The sequence below is a fragment of the Bombina bombina genome, chromosome 2, assembly GCF_027579735.1.
Source record: "Bombina bombina isolate aBomBom1 chromosome 2, aBomBom1.pri, whole genome shotgun sequence".
NCBI classification, from domain to species: domain Eukaryota; kingdom Metazoa; phylum Chordata; class Amphibia; order Anura; family Bombinatoridae; genus Bombina; species Bombina bombina.
Window position 1 is genome coordinate 1,317,976,306 of NC_069500.1, and position 6,388 is coordinate 1,317,982,693.

Here is a 6,388-nt window from a genome sequence, read left to right on the forward strand (position 1 = left end):
AAAGAGGACTTTGGACCACTGAACAACAGACCAGGTCTGTTTTTCTTTAGCCCAGGTTTGTTGTTTAGGAGTGGCTTGACAACAGGAATACGGCATTTGAAGTCCATGTCCAGGATCCGTCTGTGTGTGGTGGCTCTTGTAAAAGTCCCCAACACTTTTAAATGGCCTTTTCCTGACAATCCTCTCCAGGCTGCGGTCATCCCTGCTGCTTGTGCACCTTTTTCTTCCACACTTTTCCCTTCCACATAACTTTCTATTAATGTGCTTTGATACAGCACTTTGGGAACATCCAACTTATTTTGCAATTACCTTTTGAGGCTTTCCCTCCTTATGGAGCGTGTCAATAATGGTTTTCTGCACAACTGTCAGGTCAGCAGTCTTTCCCATGATTGTGGTTCCTACTGAACCAGACTGAGAGACCATTTAAAGGCTCAGTAACCCTTTGCAGGTGTTATGGCTTAATTAGCTGTTTAGAGTGGGACACTTTGAGCCTAGAATATTGCACCTTTTCACAATATTCTAATTTTCTGAGATTGTTGATTTGGGGTTTTCATAAGCTGTAAGCCTTAATAATCACAATTATGACAAATCACGGCTTGAACTATCTTGCTTTGCATGTAATGAGTCTATCTCATATATTAGTTTCACCTTTTAAGTTATATTGGTGAAATAAATGAACTTTTGCACAATATTCTAATTCTTCGAGTTTCACCTGTATATATGTTGTTTGTGGTGCACATTTATTTTTAGCCCTAACCCTTTACACAAGGTCTTTAGTCTCGCTAACCCGACGAGCGCTCAACGTTTACTTTCAACTTGTAATATGTGCACAAGTTGGCATGGTTGCAATATTGTTAGTGTGACACTTGTAATCTATCCCTTTGCATTTTGTTAATTGATAACAATAAACTTTTAGCATGTATATTTTTGAAAGAATTCTTACAGCATTTTTCACACCTGCCAAAAACCTTTGTACAGTAACAGTAAGGGTCATGGGGGAAACCAGATGTGGACTCACTGCCCAATGTGCCTAGAGGGAAAGGGCTGCACCTCAATAATAATCAGGGGTTGCCAAGTTCCTAATTCAGAGGAGGATTGCCTGTTATTTCAGGGCTTGACTGACCTGTATAGGCGGGATTAGACTGATATATATCGGAAAACAAGCTATTAAGCTATTGTTTGTTTCTGATTGAGTGCTTCTACTTGTTGATAGTATGTAAAAGGTCTCCCTAAGGGTCATGGGGGAAACCAGATGTGGACTCCCTGCTTAATGTGCCTATGGGGGATATGGCTGCATCTCAATGACGAGGCCCAAAGAATTATGAAAGATTTTCTGGGTTGCCATGTTCCTTGTTCAGGGGAGTATTGCCTGGTATTTCGGGGCAGGACTGATCTGTATAGGTGGATATACTTCAAGATAGTTCTCCTTGCCCTCCTGGCACCCTAATCCAGCAGCCACACAATTTATGCTTTCAAATAAACAAACTGAGAACTAACCAGTGTATAACAGCGACTTAGAATACTAACTCCCATTTTTGCTTTTAAATATTACTGTGTGCTTGCTAGAGAGTGTTAGATTTTCTGTGTTGTGTTGATAATTATGTTTTGTTATTTTCCCTATGTGCTTCAGAAAGTAATCAGACCCCTTCATTTTTGTTCACATTTTGTTATCTTGTAGACTTAAGCTCACATTTTTTTTTCTCATCAATCTACACTCCATACCCCAAAATGACAAAGCAAAAACCACATTTAGAAAACTTAAATTCCACATTGACATAAGTATTCAGACCCAATGTTGACACTTGAAATTTAATTCGGTTGCATCCCATTTCTCTGCATCATCTTTGAGATTTTTCTACACTTTAATTTGATTCCCCCTGTGAAGAATTCAATTGATTGGACATGATTTGGAAAGGTAAAAACCTGTCTATCTAAGGTCTCAAAACTGAAAATGCATATACGAGCAAAAAGCAAGCCATCAGGTCAAAGAAACTGCCTGCAGAGCTTAGAGACAGGGTTGTGTCAAGACACAGATCTAAGAACCATGGTCTCCATAATTCTTAAATAGAAGATGTTTGAAAAAAACAGGATTCTTCCTAGAGCTGGATACCCAGCCTAACTGAGCAATCAGGGAAGAAAGGCCTTGGTAAGACTGGTGACCAAGAACACAATTGTCACTCTGTTTGAGCACCAGAGATCATGTGTGGATATGGGAGAAGCTTGAAGAAGGACAACCATCACTGCACCACTCCACCAATCTGGACTTTATGGTGAAGTGGCAAGACATTAGGGCTTAGATTTAGAGTTCTGTGTTAGCCGTCAAAACCAGCGTTAAGGGGTCCTAACGCTGGTTTTGGCTGCCCGCTGGTATTTAGAGTCAGTCAGGAAAGGGTCTAACGCTCACTTTCCAGCCGCGACTTTTCCATACCGCAGATCCCCCTACGCCAATTGCGTATCCTATCTTTTCAATGGGATCTTTCTAATGCTGGTAGTCCTGGCTGAAGTGAGCGTTAGAACTCTAACGACAAAACTCCAGCCGCAGAGAAAAGCCAGGAGTTAAGGGCTTTCTGGGCTAACGTCGGTTCATAAAGCTCTTAACTACTGTGCTCTAAAGTACACTAACACCCATAAACTACCTATGTACCCCTAAACCGAGGCCCCCCCACATCGCCGCCACTCTATTAAAATTTTTTAACCCCTAATCTGCCGACCGCACACCGCCGCAACCTACATTATCCCTATGTACCCCTAATCTGCTGCCCCTAACACCGCCGACACCTACATAATATTTATTAACCCCTAATCTGCCCCCCCCCACATCGCTGCTACCTTACCTACAATTATTAACCCCTAATCTGCCGACCGGACTTCACCGCTACTCTAATAAATGTATTAACCCCTAAAGCTAAGTCTAACACTAACACCCCCCTAAGTTAAATATAATTTTTATCTAACAAAATAAAATAAATCTTATTAAATAAATTATTCCTATTTAAAGCTAAATACTTACCTGTAAAATAAACCCTAATATAGCTACAATATAAATAATAATTATATTGTAGCTATTTTAGGATTAATATTTATTTTACAGGCAACTTTGTATTTATTTTAACTAGGTACAATAGCTATTAAATAGTTAATAACTATTTAATAGCTACCTAGTTAAAATAATTACCTGTAAAATAAATCCTAACCTAAGTTACAATTAAACCTAACACTACACTATCAATAAATAAATTAAATACAAATACCTACAAATAAATACACTAACTAAAGTACAAAAAATAAAAAAAGAACTAAGTTACAAAAAATAAAAAAAATATTTACAAACATTATAAAAATATTACAACAATTTTAAGCTAATTACACCTACTCTAAGCCCCCTAATAAAATAACAAAGCCCCCCAAAATAAAAAAAATGCCCTACCCTATTCTAAAATAAAAATTGAAAAGCTCTTTTACAACCCACCACCCACATACCCCTAATCTAACCCAAACCCCCTTAAATAAACCTAACACTAAGCCCCTGAAGATCTTCCTACCTTATCTTCACCACGCTGGGTATCACCGATCCGTCCAGAAGAGGGTCTGAAGTCTTCCTCCTATCCGGGCGATGTCTTCATCCAAGCGGGGGCTGAAGAGGTCCATCGAAGAGGTCCATCATCCGGCTGAAGTCTTCATCCAAGCGGGGGCTGAAGAGGTCCATTATCCGGCTGAAGTCTTCATCCAAGCGGGGGCTGAAGAGGTCCATCACCCGGATGAAGTCTTCTATCAAGCGGCATCTTCAATCTTCTTTCTTCCGGCTCCATCTTCATCCCGCCGACGCGGAATATCCTTCCTCCACGACGAACTCCCGACGAATTAAGGTTCCTTTAAGGGACGTCATCCAAGATGGCGTCCCTCGAATTCCTATTGGCTGATAGGATTCTATCAGCCAATCGGAATTAAGGTAGGAATAATCTGATTGACTGATCAGCCAATCAGATTCAAGTTCAATCCGATTGGCTGATCCTATCAGCCAATCAGATTGAGCTCACATTCTAATGGCTGTTCTGATCAGCCAATAGAATGCGAGCTCAATCTGATTAGCTGATTGGATCAGCCAATCCGATTGAACTTGAATCTGATTGGCTGATTCCATCAGCCAATCAGAATTTTCCTACCTTAATTCCGATTGGCTGATAGAATCCTATCAGCCAATCGGAATTCGAGGGACACCATCTTGGATGATGTCCCTTAAAGGAACCTTCATTCGTTGTGGAGGAAGGATGGGAGTTCGTTGTGGAGGAAGGATGTTCCGCGTCGGAGGGATGAAGATGGAGCCGGAAGAAAGAAGATTGAAGATGCCGCTTGATAGAAGACTTCATCCGGATGATGGACCTCTTCAGCCCCCGCTTGGATGAAGACTTCAGCCGGATGATGGACCTCTTCAGCCACCGCTTGGATGAAGACTTCAGCCGGATGATGGACCTCTTCAGCCCCCGCTTGGATGAAGACATCGCCTGGATAGGAGGAAGACTTCGGACCCTCTTCTGGATGGATCGGTGATACCCGGCGTGGTGAAGATAAGGTAAATAGATCTTCAGGGGCTTAGTGTTAGGTTTATTTAAGGGGGGTTTGGGTTAGATTAGGGGTATGTGGGTTGTAATGTTGGGGGGGGTATTGTATGTTTTTTTTACAGGCAAAAGAGCAGAATTCTTTGGGGCATGCACCGCAAAAGGCCCTTTTAAGGGCTGGTAAGGTAAAAGAGCTTTTCAATTTTTATTTTAGAATAGAGTAGGGCATTTTGTTTATTTTGGGGGGCTTTGTTATTTTATTAGGGGGCTTAGAGTAGGTGTAATTAGCTTAAAATTGTTGTAATATTTTTATAATGTTTGTAAATTATTTTTTTATTTTTTGTAACTTAGTTCTTTTTCTAATTTTTTGTACTTTAGCTAGTGTATTTATTTGTATTTATTTGTAGGTATTTGTATTTAATTTATTTATTGATAGTGTAGTGTGAGGTTTAATTGTAACTTAGGTTAGGATTTATTTTACAGGTAATTTTGTAATTATTTTATCTAGGTAGCTATTAAATAGTTATTAACTATTTAATAGCTATTGTACCTAGTTAAAATAAATACAAAGTTGCCTGTAAAATAAATATTAATCCTAAAATAGCTACAATATAATTATTATTTATATTGTAGCTATATTAGGGTTTATTTTACAGGTAAGTATTTAGCTTTAAATAGGAATAATTTATTTAATAAGATGTATTTTATTTTGTTAGATAAAAATTATATTTAACTTAGGGGGGTGTTAGGGTTAGGGTTAGACTTAGCTTTAGGGGTTAATACATTTATTAGAGTAGCGGTGAGGTCCGGTCGGCAGACTAGAGGTTAATAATTGTAGGTAGGTAGCGGCGACGTTGGGGGGGGGGCAGATTAGGGGGTAATAAATATAATATAGGGGTCAGCGGGGGTTAGGGGCAGCAGATTAGGGGTTCGTAGGGATAACGTAGGTTGCAGCGGTGTACGGAGCGGCAGATTAGGGGTTAATAATAATATGCAGGGGTCAGCGATAGTGGGGGCGGCAGATTAGGGGTTAATAAGTGTAAGGTTAGGGGTGTTTAGACTTGGGGTACATGTTAGGGTGTTAGGTGCAGACTTAGGGAGTGTTTCCCCATAGGAAACAATGGGGCTGCGTTAGGAGCTGAACGCTGCTTTTTTGCAGGTGTTAGGTTTTTTTTCAGCTCAAACGGCCCCATTGTTTCCTATGGGGGAATCGTGCACGAGCACGTTTTTGAAGCTGGCCGCGTCCGTAAGCACCGCTGGTATTGAGAGTTGCAGTGGCGGTAAATTATGCTCTACGCTCCCTTTTTGGAGCCTAACGCAGCCCTTCTGTGAACTCTAAATACCAGCGGTATTTAAAAGGTGCGGGGGAAAAAAAGCATGCGTAGCTAACGCACCCCTCTGGCCGCAGAACTCTAAATTTAGCCGTAGGTTTTCCTTGCTTCAAACTTGCAAATAAAAGCACCCAAAGGACTTTCATACTATGAGAAAAAGATTCTCTGGTCTGATTAAAACATAGATTGACCTCTTTGGCCTCAATTCAAAGAGTTTTCCACGTGCGATTGTAATGCTTGTGGAATACTCCTCTATCAGACTGAACTCGGTCAGTAGTCTTGTTATCCCGGCGTTGAGCCGGAATGATAGGGAATATCCCAGAGCAGAGAAAGTTAGTGAGATGAGGAGGGCAGCACTCACCACAGGCAGGACAGTTCTCAGCGGCAACAGCAGAGCAGTCCAAGGAAAATCACTAGAAAGGTCAGACAGGCATGATTTGGCAACAGTAAGCAGTCCAAGGACAAACCACTAGAATGGTCAGGCAGGCAGAGTTTGGAAAC